The 9080-nt window shown below is 42.5% G+C and overlaps 1 pseudogene across 1 annotated transcript in view; it reads left to right on the top strand.

Annotated features, from left to right (window-relative positions):
- Window positions 1-1037: 1037 nt before the first annotated feature.
- LOC311118200 (synaptic vesicle glycoprotein 2B-like) overlaps window positions 1038-9080 on the top strand; it is a 29040-nt pseudogene continuing 20997 nt past the window's right edge. The window contains exons 1-7 of the transcript in view: window positions 1038-1043; window positions 1282-1380; window positions 2728-2889; window positions 3225-3387; window positions 3738-3859; window positions 4206-4369; window positions 4604-4685. The product of the transcript in view is annotated as a synaptic vesicle glycoprotein 2B-like (transcript). The remainder of the gene's footprint in view (window positions 1044-1281; window positions 1381-2727; window positions 2890-3224; window positions 3388-3737; window positions 3860-4205; window positions 4370-4603; window positions 4686-9080) is intronic.

Below are 9080 nucleotides of genomic sequence, written 5' to 3'. Positions count from 1 at the left end.
ACTGCAGAAGAGTTACATGGGGTGTTGAATGGTAGTGTCCCGTCCTTCCAGGACGTCAGCCTGGTGTAGGATCAGATTGGGTTAAATTAGTGCAATTGGGTGGTGGGTTTTTAATGAGTGTAGGGTTAGTTGGCAGGCAACATTTTTTTCTCTCCCTTTTCCCATTTTGTGTCACAAAGTATAATGGATTTGTACTCCAGTTGATGGCGGTAATGCAACATTATATTGGATGCCAACGCCGTTAAACCCCACCGAAGAAGAAGGCTAACAGCTCATCCATTTCTTAAAACAGGAAGTAGGTTCAGTTCACTCAGAGAAGAAGAGGCGAAGCAAGAGGGATAATATAGGCCAAAATCTGTCTACTCCGGCAGGTGGCGTTTTTCGTTTTTTTCGCTTATCAAGCGAGGAGTTTTTGTATGGATGTCAATGAGAGTGTCGAAAAAATTGAATGATTTATTTGCTACATGTGGCTTATTTGATAGAATCGAAGTTTTGTAATGCTTAGGTTGTTATGAGTGTACTGATATAAGTAGGACACGTGACAACCCGGCAACCTTGAGAAAAAACACCTCATATCGGAGTTGTGCTTGTTGTTCATGAACGTATAGCCCTCTCATTGGCTAGTTCATGAACGTATAGCCCTCTCATTGGCTAGTTCATGAACGTATAGCCCTCTCATTGGCTAGAATGGTCCCATCTGATCTTGCCTCCCCCTCCGACTGCCTTTCTTTTTTGAAGACATTTCTTTTCATTTTTTAGAGCGGCAACTAGAGTATCTAATCAATATAATGGATAATCTTGCGCTTCACTCCATAACTGTGTGTGGATAAATATGTGGTTCTCTGGTAATACAGTTACTATGCATCAAGAAGTATCCACTGACATGTAGTCTCGACAAAACAAGAAGTCGTACTGGAGTTTTAGCTTGCTGAAACAGCCGGCTATGTCTCGACAAATCCATATAGAGGCGTCCGGAGATGATGCAGCACGACCGCCACTTCTCACCAGCCACCCGGAGCTAGCTAGCCTTGACTCAGATGAAGGTACATGCGTAAACTCCACCTGGTGGACTTTGAAATGTCATGCACCCACCCTATCCGTAAACTAGTCCAACGTCTAGTCTTTACTAGTATACAAATGTAGTCCTGATGTCAAATGCAATATGTAGTAGGTGTAACTGCATTATCAGACTTGTGTTTTCCATGAGATGTTTTTAGTAATTAATGCTCATGCATTTTAAATGGCTTTGTAAATTGTCTGTTGTTTTTATTAACATTTCAGGTGAAGTTCTTTTTGAGAGGAGTAGTGGAGATAATGCAAATGATGTTCATGGACGTAGACAAAGAAAACTAACATATGAGGAAGCTGTTGAAGAAGCAGGTAGACTTTACTGGTATTTTGTGTTTGATGTGTAACACGAGGTGTATTCATTATTATAAACTGGGTGGTTTGAGCGCCGAATGCCTATTATTATAATAATAATAATAATAATAATAATAATAATAACTTTTTACTGCTCTAATTACCATGGTAACCAGTTTATAATAGCAATAAGGCACCTCTGGGGTTTGTGGTACAGTGCATTTGGAAAGTATTCAGATCCCTTGCCTTTTTCCACATTTTGTTCAATTACAGCCTTATTCTAAAATTGATTAAATTGTTTTTTTCACCCTCATCAATCTACACACAATACCTCATAAAAAACGTAAATATCACATTTTACATGTGTATTCAGACCCTTTACTCAGTACTTTGTTGAAGCACCTTTGGCAGCGATGACGCTACAAGCTTGGCACCCCTGTATTTGGGGAGTTTCTTCCATTCTTCTCTGCAGATCCTCAAGCTCTGTCAGGTTGGATGGGGCGCATCGCTGCACAGCTATTTTCTGGTCTCTCCAGAGATTTTCGATCGGGTTCAAGTCCGGGCTCTGGCCGGGCCACTCAAGGACAGTCAGAGACTTGTCCCGAAGGCATTCCTGCGTTGTCGTGGCTGTGTGCTTAGGGTCGTTGTCCTGTTGGAAGGTGAACCTTCGCCCCAGTCTGAGGTCCTCAGCGCTCTGGAGCAGGTTTTCATCAAGGATCTCTCTGTACTTTGCTCCGTTCATCTTTCCCTCGATCCTGACTAGTCTCCCAGTCCCTGCCGCTGAAAAACATCCCCACAGCATGATGTTGCCACCACCATGCTTCACCGTAGGGATGGTGCCAGGTTTCCTCCAGACGTGACGCTTGGCTTTCAAGCCAAAGAGTTCAATCTTGGTTTCATCAGACCAGATAATCTTGTTTCTCATGGTCTGAGAGTCCTTTAGGTGCCTTTTGGCAAACTCCAAGCGGGCTGTCTGTGCCTTTTACTGAGGATGGCTTCTGTCTGGCCACTCTACCATAAAGGTCTGATTGGTGGAGTGCTGCAGAGATGGTTGTCCTTCTGGAAGGTTCTCCCATCTCCACAGAGGAGCTCTGTCAGAGTGACCATCGGGTTCTTGGTCACCTCCCTGACCAAGGCCCTTCTCCCCCGATTGCTCAGTTTGGCCTGGAGGCCAGCTCTAGGAAGAGTCTTGGTGGTTCCAAACTTCTTCCATTTAATAATGATGGAGGCCACTGTGTTCTTGGGGACCTTCAATGCTACATAATTGTTTTTGATACCCTTCCCCAGATCACATCACACCATATTCTCATTAGAAAATAAACAGTATTCCTGTCTAGTGTCTGGTCTCTGCGCCCCACCTTTTAGGTTTTGGTTTGTTCCATGGGCTCCTGTTGGTGGTGTGTGGATGGGCCAACGCCAGTGACGCGGTGGAGATCCTGTGTGTTTCCTTTCTGCTGCCCACGGCCCGCTGTGACCTCCATCTCAGCTCCTCAGACATGGGGTTACTGACGGCCAACATTTTCCTCGGTAAGGAATAGCTTATATGGGTAAATAGTTGATATAATGTCAACTAAACAATTCAGTCATCACATTTAAAAAAGGCCTAAATATCAGTTCACTTGATTACAGATGCTGCTGTAGTACTGATATGTAAGGACAGACTTAATCTGGGTTCTATTAGTGTGAGAAGGCTCATGTGGTTAACAACCAAGTCATTCATCAATCACATGTAAAACCACATTTCACGTCAAGTTCAAGGTTTATGAATAACAACGTTGTTCGTAAGAAATCTGTGCATAAGAACCTTTTCTAAATGAGGCGTCTGAATTTTCTATGCTCTGTTTTGCACTTTGTTCCCATAGGAATGATGATAGGTGGGTACATGTGGGGTTACCTGGCTGACCAGAGGGGGCGCCAGAAGGTCTTGGTGATTTCCCTGACAGTGAACGGAGTGTTTGGGGCGCTGGCCAGCTTCGCCCCGAGGTTCTGGCTCTTCCTTCTACTACGGTTCATCAGCGGTGTAGGGTAAGCACTTTGTTACATACCCCTCTGTTTGGACCTAATGAAGATGGTACACGCAAACACACACACGCACACATCCACAAAGACACAAACACGGAAATGCAAAGTGAATAATTTCACAAACACTCAAAGCTGCATCTGCTCTCTTCATTTTTAAAGGATGAATTTCAACTTTCACCGGAACGTCTTTCCAGGGCATAGGCTAGTCATATGTTTCCCTCTCACCCTCGCCAACAGGCAGTTGTCATTGAAATACCTAGACTCTGCTCAGTTAACACTTTGGAAATCTACTGTGTAGGACTCTTTAAGTGTGTAGTGGATTCTAACAAGTCTTTTCCGTTTGCCTTTTCCAGGGTGGGAGGTTCAATCCCAGTCATCTTCTCCTACTTTTCAGAGTTTCAGCCCAGGCTGAAGAGAGGGGCCATGATAAGTGCTCTGGCCACCTTCTGGATGGCAGGGAATATCCTGGCAGCAGGTGTGCAGTGGACGCCATTAATACACATTGTCTTCTGTCACAGTCAGATGATGCTTGTCCTCGTATCAAATGTTTGAGGGAGGTAGAGATGATTACTGTTGCATGTGTCTGTAGGCAATGTTTAGGTGCACATGCTCATTAAAACCATAAAATATAGGCCCATGTCCAATAATATAATTTTTCTGTTTTAAGTGTCAATCATTCGTGAGACGTGTACGTAATGGAAATACATTGACAAATATTCTAGCCACACACTTTTGCTCCAATGCAAATGTATTTATTGAAAGTCACAATATGTGATGCTAATGAACATTTGGTAAGCGTCTGGGTGTGTGTTTGCCTACAGGCCTGGCGTGGCTGATCATTCCCCGGACCTGGGTTGGCTTTTCTCTGGGTGGGCTGGACTTCCAGAGCTGGAGGCTGTTTGTGGTGCTGTGCTCTGTCCCCAGCCTCACATCGGCACTCATCTTCAGTCTGGCCATGCCCGAAAGCCCCCGGTTCCTCATGGAGGTACACCAGTGCTTACAGGCCACCGATCTTTAAAATCCAAAATGCTTTCTTTAAAGACCACCTTTTTGTGTAACAATAGGCCGTACAGTATAGCTCCGATAAGTGTTTCTGAATAATCCAATAGGACCCTTAGCCTTGTATACAAGTCCAACCAAGTTCAACAAGTTAGTTTACAAAATAATATCCGTAATTTGGTTTGTTTCATCATTAAACACACTTCTCTTTCTTTGCCAGGCTGGCCGTGAGACAGAAGCCCTACATGTCTTCTGCAGGATGTTTGGCAATAAACCACAGAGGCAGTCTCAAGACATTCCCAGTATGTACCTTAGTGCAGGAGTTCCCAAACTGTGGGTCGGGACCCAGTGGGTCGGGGCAGTGGTGCAGATAGGTCGCCGGTTCATCCGATTGACATTTTTTTGCCCATAGATACACATCATTGAATTATTAGTAAATTCCTTAACATTAGTCACAAGAGTTAGATGTTTTGAATGTTATTGTTTTATTATATTTTGGTCTGAGTATGTTTTTTCACTGCTCAGAACCGGCCCTTTTGTTCTGGGGGCCTTAAGATTATTAATAATAATGTATGCACTCACTAACTGTAAGTCGCTCTGGATAAGAGCGTCTGCTAAATGACTAAAATGTATGTAAATGTAAGAACCTTTTGGTCGGGGGGAACCATGTGTTGCTTTGCGTCACAGCTCAACCCTTATCGGGGGTTTGTCAGTCAAAAGAACACGTCAATTAGAGGGTTATGAAGCAAAAGGTTTGTGAACCCCAATGTATACCATCCCATAAATCTCCAGGTATAACAAACTTTAATATATCAGATATTGGTTTTGTTAAAATGTTTTACTTTTTAAAGAAATACTTACATAAAATGGCATATTATTTCATACAAAATTAATTCAAAAGTGGAGTTCAGCAGGCACATTTATTGAGTATAAAGATTACAATCTAAACATAAAGGTATCAATTTAGAGTTATTAAAGTGACTTACTAATAACTTCCATTAAATAAGCTGTTAATGCTTGTAAATGCTTGATAAATGGTTTGTAAATGGTTATAATAGTTACAAATGCCTACGATGCTTATAAGTGTTGTAAATGTTGAAAATAATGCTGGACTACTCATTTATTGATAACCTATTATTTTTTGATACTTGCTAAACAAGTTTCAGTAATTAGAAGTGATTCATCACACTTACAAATCATCAAATATAAACTAAAATATTCTACTTTATTACATCCAAAATTGTGGACCTTCATATTCTATACAAACCCAGATAAATGTACTATGTTACTGTAACATGAATAGTACAGGTCATGAAACCTTTCCCTCAAGGACTCTTGATACATGGGAGTTTCCCATCCCTAAGGAGTTATAGGAGGGGCTGCACAAACCCAGTCACAACTACAATGGACAAACTAATGGCCCTGGCAAGAATCCCCTGTGTGAATTCTAAGTAATCTTGCATAACTATTACCACTATCATCGGAAGATAGTTAATCAGCATTGTGACTAGAATAATCAAAATGATCCTGAAGACCCTCATCTTCATGTTCTTTGTCCCTTCTCTCTCCCTGTCCCCCTCCCGCTGCCCAGTAGGTTTCAGAGCAATCAGAACTGTCAAACAGCAGAACAACTTCATAGAGAACCAGACCAGGGAACTACTTAAGATAAATTCTACTGTATCACTCCTATCAGCAAAGGTCAAGCAGGCCAACCCTGAACATGCTATCTTATATCTCAGGTGTTTGTACTTCAGGAAGACCACAGAGCGGACCACCGCCAGGTAGCACTCCACACCGATATAGGATTGGAACACGGGCTGGCCAGTGAACATGAAAACTAGGAAAAATGCAGTAGTATGTCGAAGAACACCTAGAACATGTTGGTCCAGATAGGCTTAGGCAATGCACAAGCAGACAAAGATTTCAGACACAACGAGGTTGAGAACGAAGAAGTCTGAGGCCACCAAACCTTCCCCTCCCCTCACTATCAGAGGACATAGACATTAGTGGGGAGACTCAAAATGATGTTGGTTACTAAAGAAACAAGGAAGACTAATGCGGCTGCTCCAATGTCAGGATCCAAAGTGACAGTGGAAGTAGTAGTTGCGGTTTTTGCAATAGACCTGTTAATCCCTTCAATATCTGTGGCTTCAGTGGACACTGTAAAAAGTGTGAAAAGGGGTCAGGGATTTCTATTGTCGAGAAGCAGATGACTACTAAATTGTTTTTTATCGAAAAGGTTTAGAATTAAACTGACTGCATGTGGATGGAATTTACATAAACTCTTAAGCCAAAACTAATTCAAAACGTACAGTGCCTTCGGAAAGTATTCAGACCCCTTGACTTTTTACACATTTTGTTACGTTACAGCCTTATTCTAAAATGGAAAAAAACTAGTTTTTCCCTCATTTGCTATGAGACTCGAAATTGAGCTCAGGTGCGTCCTGTTTCCGTTGATTATCCTTGATGTTTCTACAACTTGATTGGAGTCCACCTGTGGTAAATGCAGTTGACTGGACATGATTTGGAAAGGCACACGCCTGTCTATATAAGGTCCCACTGTTGACAGTGCATGTCAGAGCAAAAGCCAAGCCATGAGGTCGAAGGAATTGTCCGTAGAGCTCCGAGACAGGATTGTGTCGAGGCATAGATCTGAGGAAGGGTACCAAAAAATTTCTGCAGCATTGAAGGTCCCCAAGAACACAGTGGCCTCCATCATTCTTAAATGGAAGAAGTTTGGAACCACCAAGACTCTTCATAGAGCTGGCCGCCCGGCCAAACTGAGCAATCGGGGGAGAAGGGCCTTGGTCAGGTATGTGACCAAGAACCCGATGGTCACTCTGACAGAGCTCCATAGTTCCTCTGTGGAGATGGGAGAACCTTCCAGAAGGACAACCATCTCAGCAGCACTCCACCAATCAGGCCTTTATGGTAGTTGCCAGACGGAAGCCACTCCTCAGTAAAAGGCACATGACAGCCCACTTGGAGTTTGCCAAAAGGCACCTAAAGACTCTCAGACCATGAGAAACAAGATTCTCTGGTCTAATGAAACCAAGATTTAACTATTTGGCCTGAATACCAAGCGTCACGTCTGGAGGAAACCTGGCACCATCCCTACGGTGAATCATGGTGATGGCAGCATCATTCTGTGGGGATGTTTTTCAACGGCAGGGACTGGGAGACTAGTCAGGATCGAGGGAAAGATGAACGGAGAAGAGTACAGAGAGATCCTTGATGAAAACCTGCTCCAGAGCGCTCAGGACCTCAGACTGGGGCGAAGGTTCAACTTCCAACAGGACATCGACCCGACGCACACAGCCAAGACAACGCAGGAGCGGGCTCTGGCCAGAGCCCAGACTTGAACCCGATCGAACATCTCTTGGGAGACCTGAAAATAGCTGTGCAGCGACGCTCCCCAAATACAGGTGTACCAAGCTTGTAGTGTGTCACAATAATTTTGTTATCTTAATGGTTGAAGTTAAACACTTCTTAAATCTTTGAATAATTCCCAGAGGTATAAATCTCTAGTTTTAAATAAATTAAACAAAGATTTCTTACTGCAATGGTCAGTCTTTATTCATTGAGAGCGCTCTGCCCTCTCAAGTTCAGAGTCCATCTTTTATACACACACACCAGAGTAAAAATCCCACCCCGCTTTAGGCAGGCTGTATTTTTCCACTGTACACATATATATCATTATCATATTCTGCAACATGTTTCATAATCTCCTCCAAGCCTAACGGTGTCTTCCCGCCCTAAATTGGGAGGCCTATTTCCTTATCTTGGTTTCACAGTTGTAAGTTGACTGTCGACAGTTCTCCTGCTCCTTTGTTGTTTGGCCTAAATCCTACTCATATGCTAAATAGTAACACAATGTCATAATCTTTACTTGTCCTATGCACACACATTATTATCTTATTATTCTTAATACATTTCACACCGTTACATAGTGACATGGTGGAATATTTTAGTCACTACAAATTCTCCTATCATAGTGTCATACCCATGAAGACTCAAGGCTGTAATCCAGGGGTGTCAAACTCATTTTAGCTCAGGGGCCACATGGAGGAAAATCTATTCCCAAGTGGGCCGGACCGGAAAAATCATGGTATATATAACTTCAAAACAGCAACTTCAGATTGTTTTCTTTGTTTTAATATGATCAACATACAACATAAAGCTGGAGCCTGAGGACAGTGTGTCCAAAATAGTACAAGCACAACATCACTATTGATCATAAAACACCTCAAGTTTATTTGAAAATTCTAAAGAAAAAGAACACACAAACACACAATGCCTCAGTGATTAACAGAACTGTTTCACAGATCACAGAACTATATCAGGGTGTCATTTCTCAGGCAGAAATGTAGATACAAATAATGAAATCCTGTTCCCCAAACAAGTGCAACAACCACAGAGTCAAGAATAGGTTAAATATACAAATAAAATAAAATCAATTAAAAACAATAGCACATCAACATAAAAACATATAAACATAAATCTGAAAGCGTTGCTCAAACTCCCGTAACAGTCCAGTTATTTTATCTTTGAACCGCTTCATGTCTGCCACATGTTGGGTCGCGCACACATTTTTCAGACAGGGGAAGTGAGCTGCATCACCACCGGCAAGTTGCGTCTCCCACAATGACAGCTTCAACTTGAAAGAACGTATGCTGTCATAATACTGCGTGACAACT

This window comes from Coregonus lavaretus (assembly GCF_964263955.1).
Source record: "Coregonus lavaretus genome assembly, contig: HAP1_SCAFFOLD_435, whole genome shotgun sequence".
NCBI classification, from domain to species: Eukaryota; Metazoa; Chordata; class Actinopteri; order Salmoniformes; family Salmonidae; genus Coregonus; species Coregonus lavaretus.
Note: the sequence above shows the minus strand (reverse complement) of the source record. Positions and strands in the feature narration are given on the sequence as shown.